General features: G+C 35.4%; 1 protein-coding gene across 1 annotated transcript in view; it reads left to right on the top strand.

Moving 5' to 3' along the window:
* The first annotated feature begins 3696 nt into the window (after positions 1-3696).
* Positions 3697-17276, top strand: part of LOC129242863 (protein alan shepard) — an 87978-nt gene continuing 74398 nt past the window's right edge. The window contains exon 1 of the mRNA XM_054879751.1: positions 3697-3728. The gene's annotated coding sequence lies outside the window, so the exon portion shown is untranslated. The remainder of the gene's footprint in view (positions 3729-17276) is intronic.

The following is a 17276-nucleotide window of genomic DNA, read 5'->3' as shown; positions in this document are numbered from 1 at the left end:
TGGCCGCCGTGCTCGTGTGATTTGACGCCTCTAGACTATTTCCTTTGGGGTTATGTGAAGTCATTTTTCTACAGTAACAAGCCGGCGACGATTTGTGAGCTCAGAGCCAATATTGAACGCGAAATTGCTGGAATTTCGGCCGATTTATGCAAAAGAGTGGTCGAAAATTGGGTTCAACGATTGGACACGCGGTGGTCATGCAAAAGAAATCGAATTGCATACTTAAATGTCTATGTTCAAACTCGATAATAAAAAAAAATTAGTTAAAAAAGTCAAACCGTTTGTGCTTTATTCAAAAAAAAAGTTTAAGCGCTCTTACTGAAAAACGCTTTATTATCTTAATTTTTTTTGTATTACTCATCGATATTTCTATATTTGAGTTTATAATTTTCATAGCTCAAATTACTTCAAAGTCACCATAGCTGCTAAATAATTGACCAGGCGTTCTGTTGACATTGCGGTTAACTTTAATATGTTAATACATATGCCGTATATACATAAACATACATACATACACATTTATTCATTTCGTAGCGCTATGCGACAAAATTAAATTTATTGGTCTGGTATTAATTGAACCAAATGCAGGTTTGTTGGTGTCAATAATACCAGGTGAGGGCTTTTTTCTATTTAAGTCCAAATAAAATTGAGTTCTTGCGCACAACTTTTTGTTCATTTAGTCTAAGTTCTTGAGAAAAGAAATTACTGCGTTGATTTTTTCTTATAACACCAACACAATGCCAATTTTTCGTAACAAACCGCTGTCACATGCCCGGTTACGTTAGCACATCAGCTGATTCCTTCAAAATCGCTGTGTGCCGGTTAACGGTTGATGTTGGTCACACCTCCTGAACTCTCTCCACCGTGAAATTTCATTATTTTTTTTCCAAATGCATACGTTAGATACTCCAAATTCACTTAACATTGTAATTAATTGGCGCGTACACCCTTTTTGGGTGATTGGCTGAGCTCCTCCTCCTATTTGTGGTGTGCGTCTCGATGTTGTTCCACAAATGGAGGGACCTACAGTTTTAAGCCGACTCCGAACGGCAGAAATTTTTTTGAGGAGCTTTTTCATGGCACAAATACACTCGGAGGTTTGCCATTGCCTGCCGAGGGGCGACCGCTATTAGAAAAATATTTTTCTTAATTTTGATGCTTCTTCGAGATTCGAACCTACGTTCTCTCTGTGAATTCCGAATGGGAGTCACGCACCAACCCATTCGGCTACGGCAGTCGCCTAACATTGTAATTAATTTGTATTTAATTTTTAAACAGATGGCAACTCTTTCCAGAAATATTTTTGAAATTGATATTTCTTAAACCCCCTTCGGTTTACAATCCAATTGGAATTTATTCGCATTAACTTATTAAGTTAGTTGAATTTAAATTTTTAAATAGGTGGCATCTTTTTTATTAAATATCCTATGTCTTAATCCAGGTAACGAGCTATTTATTTGCTTAATTTTGCCTAAATCGGTTTAATCGTTTCTGCGTGAAAGGATAACAAACATGCTCACCTTCTCGCTTTCGCATAAATTTAAGATTTAAATATTAGTAAGATAGGATGAGGTAAGCATATTTAATGTGACGGATGATTATTAATATCAGGCCGTCATATTCAATGAGTTCGAAACTCCGGGTAGAAAGCATCAAGTGATGGAAAACATTTTTTTCTAATAGTGGTTGCCTCTCGATAGACAATAGCGAACCCGCCGAGTGTCATTCTGACATAAAACCCATCTGCCATTGGGAGGCGGCATAAAATTATAGGTCCCTCCATTTGTGGAAAAACGCCAATTCGCACACCACAAATAGAAGGGGGAGTTCGAAAAAATCCCCATCAAAGGGTTAAGCACCAATTATCATTATTATCAAACGCGTGAGTCTCAAAGAAGTAGCGTAGCAAAAAATTAAACACAAATTTCTACGATTATTATTATCATAAAGGGTTTTAGCACTTGAACCTGAAAAATCTATTGTGCTCCCTTCATGGATTCAGATTATTTCTCTGAGCCCAAATTCTTCATTAAATTTTATTATGCCCCTTGTTTTATTTAGTTTTTTTTTTCATTCTCTCAAACACCTGGGAGCCGTTTTTGCATTGGTGCTGTGTACGATACTAGCACCTGTTTATCGGTTTCATCCTACACCCGACAGAACGTGCAAGTACCATTGGAGTACATTCTCAGACTAGTGAGATGGTAATTAGATCTACTACGTCCTGTTGGATTTCCTGTGATGATTATAAAATTATTCTTATTTAAACCGCATAGATTGTTCCAATATGATCTGCTTTATCTTTCCTCTACTTCTTGAATACGAGAGGAAAGTTACTCTTTCCTTGGCTACAAAATGGCTATAGACTTATAAATGGGAAAGTCACTCTTTTACTTGCTAATTTATCTGGCATTTCCGTCCCAGTAATTTATATGCGGCCTGGAACCCATAAGACGCATAGCTGATTGTTTTAGCCTAAGATATTCAGCTTATCAAGATATTACCTCGCCATTTTTAATGTAACCTGAAGATACTTGAGAGCTACTTGGTTATCACTAAGGATAGTAAGTTTCTATGGTTCCGCGAGGCCACAAAGGGCCATTCGAGGCTTATTTCTTGCGGTTTCGTTGATAGATTTGAATTTAAGATTGGCAGGTCAGCAGCTTACTTCTCGGATACTGTTGCCGAGATGTCGACTTTGGGTCGTGCTGCCAGCTTTGTTTGTAACATCATTTCCTCTGTCGCGGATGGTTAGGTTATACCGCCTCGTTCGTTGTGAAACAGGCAATACCGCGTGAACTTGAGGTTGACATTTGGGAGCTTTAGGCACCAGCCCCATTTGCATACATTTGACGGCATTTTGAGGGCCCCCCAAGGATAGCTATGCTTCTGTTGTTATATTTGCGTTCGAAGTTTAAATGGGTGCGTGGACTTCCGCTTAGAATATCCTTCTATTCTTGCCTAATGCTTTCGAGTCCGCAGACACCTTCCCTTGCAACTTCCTCAATGAGGGATTCGTCCATGTACTATGTTATAATATTCTGGTTTATCTTGTGATTTTTAAACAACCATTCCCAAGCCCTCCTTCCATACCTATATCTTTTTTATTTAAATTTTTTTTTATTATTATACAAAAAATATGAAGATATTTTTAACAACCTCTGCTATTTATTTTTTGTCGTTAGGCTTACTTATACGATGAATGTTATTCTAAAGAAAACTTGCTTTCAACTTAGCTTGGCTTGGAAATTGGAGAGTTAATTACGTGACCACAATTTACCTTCGCCATTATCGCTTTTTCAGTTTGCAAATCTGAACTGCAAACACACACCCAGCGTGAAAAGTAGCAGAGGCAAACAATAAAATTAAGAACCAAGTCAAATAAGAGGTATTCGATTCAGTAATTTGATATGCAGAAGGTATATGGTGTAGTTGCAGTTGTTTAAACTGAACTCTTCCCATACGGATGCGGTACGACTCTCACAATTCATTATAGTCAGAGCATCCATTTGCATTAGAGTTATTTTGGTCTTTTAGATTTGAGATTATAAACCTGAGATTATATATTACAATACAATATTAATATAATATATACTCGTAGTATATTTAAAAATATGTGTGTATAGACATAAACACGTACTAATTTGATTCTTTTTTTATTTTCAGGTAAGTTCCCTTACTTTCGCTCGCTTAATTGGATGAGTCTTGACAGCCAGAAATGAATACCAGTAAGAAAATTTACAAAATGCTTTGTGTGACTTTATCTATAGTTCCCAGCGACTTGCTAATAAAGCAGCTAGTCGTTGGTTGCATACTTACACATACGTATATGTGATTGGCAACACAGAACTATTTTATTGACAGTTGTGAAAAGAGAGAAGCTCGGTGTGCGCAAGAAAAAATAAGCGAAACAAAATTTATACAAAAAAAATAAACAAATTTGGCAAGTAATCACGGTTTTATTCGTGAAGGTACATATAGACGATGATTCAGTAATAAAAGGTTGTGAAAAAGTTTGACAACTGATGCTACTTAATCCATCGGTGCAATTTAGAATTATCGGCAATTGGGGCATAAGTTTAACCCCTTTTTGAAAAGGTAGTAAATAAGTGATAAAGGTCAATGTAAACTATGAAATAATTTTATGTTATGAATGGCATTTAATTATTCATATTTTCAACTTACAGCTTGTTTCTTGGCACTTACAGTTGCGAACACAAAATTAGCAGTAACAAATAAATATTAGTTCCTTTCAAAAAAATTGTAATCTATGATGCGATTAGAAAGTTTTTGTTATAATTTTTTTATTAATATATAATTTTGGAATATTATTATATTCTAATTACGGAAAAACTGCATTGACAAAGTTTGCAGTTCAAAGTTGTAACTTATATTTAGTTGGATTTACCAATTTTTTTATTACGTCAGCAGAGCTGCTGGGCAATTGCTCACATCGCTCACTTCGTTACCTTCAGCCACGCATCCTAAACAATTTCCCAAAGTTGTTCATTGTTACTCGGTTCGACATTGTTCGACTCTTTTTTATGTGGAATGTTGGAAGTCATCAAAAGATTCGACTTCTGTAGCTTATATGACGTACATACAGTAGCGGACACTGAAATTCGTACACTTAAGAATTCCACACAAAACAATTTTTAAAATATTTTTTTTTTTGCTCTTTCAAAGGTGAAATTAGGTTGAGGAAAAGTTATAACCTTATTTATTCTAATTTTAGCACTCATTTCACGAGGGGTGTAGTTTTCACGACGTAAAGTTAAAATTCACTGTAACATTTCACATTCATTAATTTTTTATGGTTTGACATTTTTTCACTTTTTCAACGACTTACAAATCGCACTCCCAAATATCAAAAAGAAGGTATGTGAACTAAGTACCGTCAGAAAAAAATGGTTAAGCCTACGAGATTCCATCAAAGTTTAATTTGTAATTAGGCGCAACTCAAGTGTATGTATTTCAATGTACGCTACTGTAAGTGTAAATCAGTAAGTAGGTAAGAAACTCCCATGAAAAATATGTGTGTTATTTATTTGAGTTTAAAAGCAGAAACTCGCACTTGAAAGACCCTATACTTAGTGCCTGATAAAATTTTCCAAGAATCTTATGCATTTGTATGTTTCTGTTGCCAACTGATTATCAATGAAATCTGATTAAATGCTTAGGAAAAAAATATATCAGAGTTGCAGGTGCTAAATCTACTTAGATATGGAAATACTGTTTACTTGGAACTAAAACAAATGACCGACAACATATAAGCTAAACTATTATAGATAATTTTGAAGGCAACGAATAAGTAGCAAAGGAGCGCTACTGTCTTCACTTGTACTGGAGGCTAATTACCTTTAATTGAAATTGCATTTTGTACAAGGTGAAGCCCAAAATAAACAAGACTAACGTCATAAATATTTAATGTGTTAGTGCGTTGGAAGTTACATCCTTAGCTGACTTCCGGTGAAAGCTTGGTGATATTTAGTTCAGGGGAAGTGAAGTTATTGCGTCTCAAGTGTCAGTATGTTTGTGTCATCTTTGCCACAATTAGTTTCAAACAAAGAGCTAATATCAAATTTTGCTTTAAAATCGGTAAAATGTTTAACGAAACATTTGAATTGATGAAAAAAGTTTATGGCGATGATTGTCTATCTCTCGCCAGAGTTCATGAGTGGTTTACACGTTTCAGAGATGGTTGTGAGGACATAAATGATAATGAACATACGGGCCACCCAAAAGCAGTAATCACCGAAAACTCCATCAATATTGTTCGTAAATTTATCAAAAATGAACCCAAATCATCGTTGAAGTTCATAGAATCGGAGTTGAATATCTCCAAAACATCGATTTATCGCATTTTAACTGATCATTTGGGCTTAGGAAAGGTCTGTGCACATTTCATTCCGCACAAGTTAACTGAGGACGAAACATTTTTGAAAATTCAACATTCGAAAGACCCCAATAAAGAGGCGAGAAAAGACGAGAATTTTCTTTACAACATAGGAACTGGTGATGAAACGGGGTGTTTCCTACATGAACCTGAAACTAAGCGTCAAAGTGCTGAATGGAAGGCCCCAGACGAGCCACCACTCAAAAAATCGCATTTGGAGAAGTCAAAAATCAAGTCGATGCTATTTGTTTGTACAATTCCAAGAGAATCGTCCACAAAAAGTTCGCGTCAATAGAACTTGATGAAATTATTCGTGGTTGATCTCCTGGGAAAATGGAATAATTTTGTTTACTAGACCACAGCAAAAAAGGTGCTACTGTATTAAAACAAAATTTTACCTTTGACCAAACGTACAATCAAAATTCAGTTACCTTCATGAGTGTCTATTAAAAAAAAAATTATATGAATGCTCCTACATTAGGATGTTCCTTCGCGCTTCATCCTGTGGTAGTCCATTTGGCTACGGTGTCCGCCATTTTAAATTCATACGGTAGAAATAATATATGCGCACTTTTGTGAGAAATTATCTGTCCACTAATACTTTCAAATACTGTTCAACACATACAAAATTTTAGGGGTATTAATAATATTTGATTCAATAAAAAAATATTGTCGCTTTGTAGTTCTACCGGTGACAAAAAATAACTGTGTATAAACTTCTCTGTGCTATTAGATAAATGTAAAATTTGTTTAGCGAATGCTCTTATTTTGTGATTGTTGTGTGTGTTCTGAAATACAAAAAAAAGTACTCGTTTCTGTTCCAACTCTTTTTAAATACTTTGTGTAACGATGTCAAGTAGTCGCTCAGCTATTATAGCCTTGCATCAGCTAGGAGGACCCAACTGCGAGATAGCACGGTAGCTTGGAATTGCACTTTCATTGGTTTCTCGTGCAATCAAATGATTTAAGGAGCTTGGTAATGAAGGTGACCGTCTTGGAAGAGGAAGGAAACGAACTGTTAACAGTTCCAACAACCGAAAAATCATCAAAAAAACAGTTCAACGAAATTCTATGGTCTCGATGAGGAAAATTGCTCGTGAGACAGGCATCAGTCGTGAATCAGTTCGCCTTATAGCAAAAAAAGGACTTGGGCTTAAGTCTTATAAACTACAAAAATTCCAGCTGCTCACGGATGAATAGAAGAAAGTAAGACTCGAAAGATGTTGCTCGCTCCAACGTCGGCCCGCAGGTATGGGCTGGGAAAAAATCGTCTTCACGGATGAGAAGCTGTTTACTGTTGAAACAGCTCACAATCATCAAAACGACAGAAATTGGTCTACGGAACCCCTTGAACCTTCGACCATTATTAAACATCGTCAAAATCCGCGATCTGTCATGGTATGAGGTGGAATTTGCGCCAGTTGCAAGACTCCTCTGATTTTCATAGACCAAGGAGTCAAAATCAATAAAAAAAGTTTACCGTCAAGACATATTAGAAGCAATTGTTCTTCCCTGGTCCTAGCAGCACTTTGGTGACGATGAGTGGATGTTTCAACAAGACTTGGCACCAGCGCACAAAGCTAAAACAACCCAAGAGTGGTGCATAGCCAATTTCCCCTCTTTTATTACTTCCCAAGAATGGCCACCCTACTCACCGGATCTGAATCCGCCAGATTACAGCGTATGGTTGATTTTGCAAGCAAGGGCCTGTGCAAAACGCCACAAATCTTTGGAGTCCCTAAAGTAAGCGTTGCGTCGAGAGTGGGATCGCATAACGGTAGACGAACTACGGCCTATAGCCCAAAATTCTTTGAAACGTTTGAGCTTGTGTATTCGTGCTGAAGGTGGCCACTTCGAAACTGGCTGAATATAATGTTACTCAAACATTGTCTACTAAAATTTCACAATTTGTTTTGAGCTACTATCAATGATAAATTTTTTTCATTAAAAAATGTTGTAAACACTTATTTTTTGTCACCCATCAGGGATTTAAATATAAAAGTAAAGTAAAAAAAAGAATGTGGTGCTTTTATCACCAATCATTTACTGATATTCTTGTCACATGCTTTATAGATTCCCAGGAAAAAAAAATGAAAATTGTAATTTTTGTTTACCATCTCGAATTGTAAAATACGGAAAATGGTTATTGAAGAATTTAAAGTAGTGTACGAAAATCAAATGCATTTTGAATAGTTGATTAAGAATCGGTAATTAAACAGTAAATCTATTAGAATCGAGATTAAAAACAGTTAATCGATTAAAAGCTATGATCGATTAAAATTTAAAATTAACTAAAATTTATGACCGATTAAAATTTACAATCGATTAAAATTTATAGCAAAAATAATAAATCGATTAAAAACAGTTAGTCGATTAAAATCTGTGATAGATTAAAATTTAAGATCAATTTATATTTATGACCGATTACAATTTAAAATCGATTAAAGTTTATAAATGAATGAAAACAGTTAAACTCCATTAAAATTTATAACAAAAATAATAAATCGATTAAAAATTGTAATCAATTAAAAGCAGTTAATCGATTAAAGTCTATGGTTGGTTAAAATTTAATATCGATTACAATTTATGACCGATTAAAATTTAAAATTGATTAAAATTTATAACAAAAATAGTAAATTGATTAAAATTTTTAATAGACTAAAAACAGTTAATTGAGTAAAGTCTATATGCGATTAGAATTTAAAATCGATTAAAATTTATAACAAAAATAATAAATCGATTAAAATTTAAGATCAATTAAAATTCATGACGATTAATAATTAAAATCGATTAAAAATTAAATATGCTCAATTAAAAAACGATTTGTAAGATAATACTTAGTAACGGGTGTTTTTTAAGAGCTTGAAAACTTAAATTGGTATTATAAAACAGAAATATTGTAGGAATGATTTTTTTATTTATTATAACCTGGTAGATAATTTCATGGCAATATGATATCCGGCATACTTCCGCCGCGGCGACGAGTTACATGACCCATTCGATTAGTCCACTGACTACTTTTTCCACTTCAACTACTTTTTTCAATAAGTCTGGCCGTATGGTGGCTTAAATATCCCATAAATTAGTTTTTAAGCGCGCTGTATGACAAGTTGTTCGTCTTGTTGGAACCTGTCGTGTATGTTAAGCTGAATAATTTTTGGGAATAAAAATTCAGTCAGTACGGCTCCGTAGTGCTCGCCGTTCACCGTAATGACAGCTCCTTCCACATTTCGAGGGAAATAAAGCCAGTACTTCTTTCAACGTAAATTTCTACAATTTGGAAACGGTAATGGCTTGCAAAAACTTACTGAAGAGAAAATGTCAACACAGTTTGCCATTCTCAGCTTTAAATCCCAAGTTAGCGATATTGAAAGTTTTTATGTAGATAAAAGAACTCACGATGTAATATATTTTTAATACGAGGCATTATTTACCAAACTCCTGATTCCAAATGTGCCTTGTAGCTATTGGAACCATTACCATATGTAGATAAATAAATATGTCACTCGTTTTTAATAAAAAAAAAATATTTATTAAATGCTTATTATTGACTCCCATACATATACGTACGTAACAATTGAAATAAAGTAAATCACTAAAGCGAAGAGTGGGGAGAGAGGGGGCTATGAGTGCACGTATTTCATGGAAGAATGCCACAACCGGAGATTGTTGATTCCAGTTGGCCTGGCTGACGCTCGAATTTGCGTTTGTTCATTGATTTCAATTTGAGTAAATAATATTTTGTGCGCATGTTTGCACTCATACACAGGTACATTATTCATTAGGCAGGGTCGAGTTTTTTTTTTTTGGAAATTGTGACAAAACTATTCTTGAGCTTGAGTGCAAAGGTGCAGGGCGCAAAATTAAACATCCACATTTTTTTTTTGTTTATTAATAAATAAAAATACTTTTAAATAATAGAAATTTTTATAGATTTTACGAGCCTTTACGAGCTTCATTGCTTATATGTTTGTATATTACACCCGTTAAGTGCACAAACGCCAAATATGATTGACGTACGACACCGTTTCGAAAATTATAATGTATAAGTTTATACGAGCGAAGGTGCCAAAAAAAACACAAATTAAAAATTAGTATTAGGCTGGCAGGCTTATCAAAACTAAAATACTTTTTTATAAAACTTATTTGATTTTAAATGTATTACGGATAAATTTTAATTCACGAGTATAGCAGGTTGAAAATCATTCACCAATTTTATGAACTCAAGACAAATTCAAAATTTGAAAGTAGGCTAAGCATAAAATGATCATTCACTAGCCATAGTCGTCTTTTCCTTAAAAATTAAGATTAAACTGATCACGTATTTAGGTATGGCTGTACTCTCCGTTCATTGTCAGTGCTTTTCCAAATCTTTCGGGTAGCTCACAATTTCCGCAACGGTTGAACTTCTTATCTTTTGTGGCGTTCCATTAATCTTTTGATTTCTACCTAAGAATGATCGATCGAAACAAATCATAGTCGAAAGTAGCAAAGTCTGAAACGTACGGCGGATAAGGAAACACTGTCATTTCAGTTTTTATAAGTACAGGCATATGTCTTCATCCGTTTTGCGATGTGAAGCTGAATGCCTTAACACTTTTTCCTTTCCTCTCTTGACATTGTGGCCGTTTTTCCGTCAGCTCAATTAGCGTATTTCTTTCGTTCCAAACTAGCACCTCGATCTTAACAAATTCGCATCGGGAAACGAGAATTCTCGTTTACTAAAGAAAAACGTTGTTGTCGGGAATATTCGTTTTGAGAGAATAGTGTCCAAAATGCCAGACGGTTACCGATAGATATGAAAACTGACATAAAAAAAGTGAAAAACGTGACATAGTGTTTCGCCGAAAAGGTGGCTATCTTTTGTTGATATTTAAAGATAAAAGATACATAAACATGATAAGTACAATTCATTCTGCTGAAGTAGTACCGACCGGAAAGCATAATAGAAAAACCAAAGAGAATATTGTGAAACCACTATGCATTATAGAATACAACAAATTCATGAAAGGTCTTGATCGTGCAGATCAATACCTTTCCTATTATTCTACCATACGAAAAACAACCAAATGGACCAAAAAGGCAGCACTATATATAATGAATAGTGCACTATTTAACAGCTTTGTAAAAAAATTTTGGCCTGGTTAACTGAAAAAGTTGATAAAATGCAGCCCACAACATCACGAGCTACTGGTCCAACTTCAACACCACCTGGTAGATTGTCTGGTGACATGAAAAAACACACTTTGAAGACAATAAAGCCGACAAAGAATAAAAAACATCCCACAAGAATATGTCTAGTATGTAAAACAAATGGGGTAAGGAGCGAAACACGATATGTATGCAAATTCTATTCAGTACCGTTACACAAAGGAAGCTGTGTCACCTATATTACTATCATACTAAAAAAATACTAATACTTCTTATGTACAACTTCTGAAAATTTCTATAAAATATAATAGTTATAAAAATAATTATCGCAGCTTTTATACATATATGTTTAACTCGATGTTCGCGGAGCCTCCTCAACACTGGCTCGTACAGCCTCGATATTTTCAGCAGAACGTCGTGTACGTTGTCTGGATGCGTGGCTGGTATTGCTGAGACTACCGTGGTTAATAAATTTTGCGTATAAACGCTGTAAAGTGCTTTTGGATGGCGCACTTTTAACTTTATTTTTTTTTTTAAACGCACGTTGAGTTTTCACAATTGAGAAGTTATTTTGGATGTAAAGCTGAATTATTTCAGCGCGTTCTTTTGGAGTGTACTGCTCCATGGTAAAAATTGTCTTGGACTGACGCTTCCAACGCGCTATGTCATTAGTCGATCTGACGTTCCTGTCAAAAGTTATAGGGTTGCCAGATGGGCCCGCTTTAAATGGCCTACCCGTTATCTTTACATTGCTAAAATACCCCGATTTTATGAAAATTCAAGGAAAAATAGCCCGATGCGAATGTGGGAATAGTTTAGAATATATCACATTGAATAGGTCCCACTACCTGCACTTTGAATATTCGGTTGCACCTGTCGTTGTGAACGCATGTCCAGCCTTCCCTATTATCACCGCACTTGAAGCGTTCATACCGCACCACATTTTTCTCACTAATTACCTTCTATCGTGAGTATTTAGAAGCATTCGGTGAGTCTCAGTTGCGAAATTCTCAGAATAGAAACTAAAAACCAAAATTTCCCATAATTCATGAGGAATTCATCCAAATTTCATTACAGAGATTACAGTAATATAAGTACCTATTTGTTAAAGTAGTATGTGAATAAGCCACAGACGGTAGATTTTCGTTTTCGCATCAGAGAATATGTACATATGTTTCACACACAGTCTTATCTAGCAATTCTTACGTTTTAAATGTATATAAACAAGAAACTAATGGAGCTTGGAGAGATAGCATTCGATATCTGTAAGCGTACACGCTTATCATAAATTGTATACCCAATACTTAGCAGGTCGCCATAGCCGCATGGTTTGGTTCTGGGCTAACATTCGGAAGTGCACGGGTTTGAAATGACAGAAAAAGTTTTCTCTAATAGCGGTCGCCCCCGGCAGGCCATGGCACACCTCCGAATGGAATTCTGCCATGAAAAAGCTGCTCATAAAAACCATTTGCCGTTCGGAGTCGGCTTAAAAGTGCAGGTCCCTCCATTTGTGGAACAACATCAAGATGTGATGCATACCACTAAGAGGAGGAGGAGCTCGGGCCAAACACCAAATAAAGGGTTTAAGCGCCAATTGGTGAACTAAATATGTCAAGGAGATGGTGCTGCATTGGTTTTGGGTGTGGCGAAGTCGTACGCGGTGTGAGAATTGAGAATTACTGCTGCGGTGACAAAATTAAAAAGCGAGGTTAATATTTCAGTGCAAAATCGATGGACAGAAATATTTAACCATTTGCTTGGTGAAAATTAGGACTACACTGAGATTACCAATTTAGTTGAATATATTTTGTGTTTGCCTCGCATTAGCGCTTCAGCGCAAGCGTCGACAAATCGTGGGCTGAAGAAAATTCACAATTAAAAGTCGATACGCCCATACGACAACAAACCTTAATTGCTTCGACTTTGATGAAATTATATGAAGATGCACTGCTAGAGACTGACATATATTGTGCAAAAACGGAGCAGGAAATATTGAATGATTGCCGATATATAAAAATTAAAATTTTTATTTATTTTTTGTGCAAGTCTGATAAAAAATTAAGAATCTATAAAATCTAAAAATTGGTTCGACTAAATCGACAATCATGAATTTACAACATACAATTCAATTCTAACAAAACTCCTATTCAAAATATTTGTTTTAATATGAGTTTAAAAAAGGAACTCGAGCTTTCAACACCCTGTACACACTCGACTATTCAGACCGCCGTTTTATGTATTTATGTATGTATGTATGTATGTATGTATGTATGTATGTACTTATATTGTATTTTCATATTGGAGAGCGTTTTTTACTTCTCACAGTGCTTCACGCAGATAATAGAGCTTCAAAATGGTATAAAACGATAAGAGCGCGTGTGGCTATAACAAAACGGCCATATAAAAATTTATTGCACATAAGCATTTATTTAAGTACTTAAGCACTTGGAGTCACATCACACACACATACTCGTCCTTTATAATTGTTGCTTTCATCAAAACACACACATATCTGACGAGCTACATTTGAAGCGATGTTAAATAAATAGTGCACATTCTTGCATGTATCTCCACCTTCAACTTCGACATTTTTATGAAACCGAACCTCTAATTTTTACTACATCCTTAAAACCAAAAATTACTAAAAACAACATCATTATTATTGCACTAAAAACGAACAGACGTTTACCGAATTTCTCATCGGATTTGACGCTCTCACAAAAATCTGCTTTAATGTTTTCTACGTTTGGACGATTACGTGCATTAATACTATTGCATTGGCTGGCAGAAAATGTGCGAAAAGAATTCACATGATCAGCATCCAAATCCCATCAGCTATACAAGATGTCATTACGTTTTTTATAGCAGTTTTACGTTTTGCTTCGATTTTTATTGCACACAAAAATTTACTAATGTTTCAAGGTTATGAGGGTCACCCTTTAATATGAGGCAGGTAAACATAAGGGATGTTCTTTAAACGTGAACATATGCACTTATATATACAATTGGCACCTTCATCGTTTATTTGGTGTTTAGCCGAGTTTATTCTCAGATTTGTGGTGTGTGTCTTGAAGTTGTTTTACAAATAGAGATTTACGGTTTTATGTTGCCTCGTATCGGCAAAGGGTTTTTAAGAAAGCTTTCTTGATTGCGGAAATATACCGGGGCGGTTGCTTATGCCTGCCGAGGGCCAACCGCTCTTAGAAACAACTTTTTTTTTAATTGGCCCACAGTGGGTCTCAAATGGTAGTCACGCACAAACCAATTCGGCTACGAAGGCCGCCGATTCTTATAAAGCCTGGTGTGTAATTAATCTTACATCGGGTGTTTTTTTTAGCTGCATGAGAACTATCGATATCGATAACTATGGTTTGACAGCTGTGAATGGCAAACTGTGTTGACATTTCTGTTCAGTAAGATTTAGCAAGTCGTCGTGAATCGGTTAACGTCAGAACAACGTTTCCAAATTGGAAATTTATTTTGAAAAAGATAAATCCTTTCGCAAAATTCATAGAGCACTTCGTCCGTTTTAAGTGCGCTTTGCACGCTGGCGGCATCATCGGTTCTTATTTATTTAAAAATGAGAAAAGATGTATGGCGAGCGCTATCGAGACCTGCTAACTGAATTGTTTTTTTCCAAAAATTATTCAGCTAAATATGCACGACATTTGGTTCCAACAAGACGGCGCAGCTTTCCAAACAGCGCGCTTAAGGGGACAGATACCTGTAAACGGCCATATTTTCCCTGATTTTCATTAAAGTTATTTAAAATGAAGAAGTCAGTATACTTTTTTCAAAATTGGCATGCAGTTTCTTTATAAATTGAAATAATATAAATTTTTTTTTTTTATTTTAATCATTTAAAATGGCGAATGTACACTCAATTCTTCCAGGAAGATCGCAGCGGGGCTTCTCAATCGGCGAGCATTGTAGCATCGGCGTCAGTGACCTTAATACAAAAAACCAACAATTTTTTTGTTTATTAATGTCGTAATTTCTATATGAATTGAAAAAAAATAAAAAAAAATGAATTTTGGGGTGAATTTTCCTACTATTTTTGCTTCGAAAAAATTATTTTTTCGAAAATTTTTCGAAAACTTATAAATTCACATAAAAAGTAATATCATAGAAAAGATGTGTGCAAAATTTCAGGGAGATCGGTCAACAACTTTTTGAGTTATCGTGTACGCCAACTCGAAAAATATAGTTTTGAGAAAAACGCGTCTAAAGTTTGAATACAACGTAACTATACCTCTCCCAGGGCTCGAATCGTCACGGTTGACGATCTATAATATAATAAATACTTAAATTTACGTTCTAAAAATTTTTTTACATATTCTTAAAGGATTATATTGACATTTCATGAAACAAGAAATTTTTTTTTTCTCGAAATTTTACAGGTATCTGTTCCCTTAACAATCGACTTAGTACAATATTCAAGCCACTATTGATGGCCAGATTTACAATATTATATTTTCCGCCGATATTAGTGACCGATAAACTGAAAATATAGCCAGAAGATTGAGTTCAAAGATAAGTTTGTATCTAACGCAGTAATTGCAGGTTTTTTCCGATAGATGACGTAGCGGTCGAGATATACTGTGGGCAAAACGTAACGTGAATTTGGTTGTAAAATGAAAAATCTTTATTTATTCTTGTAAATTAATTTCATCCCCTTCAAAATAATCTCCTCTCGATGAAATACCCTTATGCCAACGATTTTTTCAATCCCCGAAACATGCCAAATAGTCCATTTCCGTTATAACCATCAGCTCCTTCTTCGATTCAGCTTTTATCTCCTCAATCGACTCCAAACGCGTTCCCCGGAGTGGTCTCTTGAGTTTTGGGAATAACCAGAAGTCACACGGACCCAAATCAGGCGAATACGGTGGTTGCGGAACGATATGCGTGGAATTTTTGGCGAAATGGTCACGAAGAACGAGTGCAGTGTGAGACGGTGCATTATCGTGATGCAAAAACCAAAAGTTGTTGGCCCATAATTCTGGTCTTTTTAGACGAATTGCTTCACGTAAACGACGCATAACGCTCAAATAATATTCCTTATTAACAGTTTGGCCAGGTGGAAGGAATGCATAGCGCACCACACCACGAAAATCGAAAAAAACTGTCATCATGACCTTTATTTTTGAACGACTTTGACGTGCTCTTTTCGGTCGGGCCTCGATATTCGTTTGATTGGTCGGTTGTTTCAGGGTCGTAAGCATAAATCCAAGTCTCATCTCCCGTAATGATGCATTTGAGCTTGTCCTGATAGCCTGAAAGCATTGTTTCACATACATCAACGCGACGACTTTTTTCCAAGAAATTGAGAGTTTTCGGTACCAAACGAGATTTGACTTTTCGTAGGCCCAATTGGTTTTTCAAAATGGTTTTCACCGATCCTTCTGATATTCCGATCATATCAGTAAGGTCTTTAACAGTCAACCGACGATTTTCGAGCACTAACTCCTTCACTTTATTGACGTGTTGGTCATCTGTTGACGTCGATGGACGTCCGGAGCGCTCCAAGTCATCAACACGTTCTCGACCCTCTTTGAAGTCTTTGTACCACTTATAAACATTTTTCAGCGACATGGTCGAATCACCAAATGCCTTCTGCAACATGCTAAACGTTTCCGCAGCCGAAATTTCATTCCGCAAACAAAATTTGATGGCACTTCTCTGTTCAATCAAATCAGACATTGTAAAAATCGAAAAATGCACTCTTGGTCGTTTGGTAAACACAAACGTAAATATATTACTGATAATGACATTCACATAAAAGTTGGCCCAGATGTTATTAACAGTGCTGCCAACTCATGAAAAAAATAACTAGAGCAAAATTTTAATCCCGTGAAGTTTGACAAATAAATTCACCTTACTTTTTGCCCACAGTACTTAAATTTAAGTTCTAAAAATTTTTTTTTACATATTCTTAAAGGATTCTATTGATATTTTATGAAAAGAAAAACATTTTTTTTCTCGAAATTTTACAGGTATCTGTTCCCTTAACAATCGACTTATTGCAATATTCAAGCCACTATTGATGGATAGATTTACAATATTTTCCGCCGATATTAGTGACCGATAAACTGAAAATATAGCCAGAAGATTGAGTTCAAAGATAAGTTTGTATTTAACGCAGTAAGAAAAAAATTGCAGGTTTTTTCCGATAGATGACGTAGCGGTCGATATATGTCTAAAACTCGTATTTGTTACTCGATTTGGC

This window comes from Anastrepha obliqua, chromosome 3, assembly GCF_027943255.1.
Source record: "Anastrepha obliqua isolate idAnaObli1 chromosome 3, idAnaObli1_1.0, whole genome shotgun sequence".
NCBI lineage: Eukaryota > Metazoa > Arthropoda > Insecta > Diptera > Tephritidae > Anastrepha > Anastrepha obliqua.
This window is presented reverse-complemented; position numbering and strand designations above follow the sequence as displayed.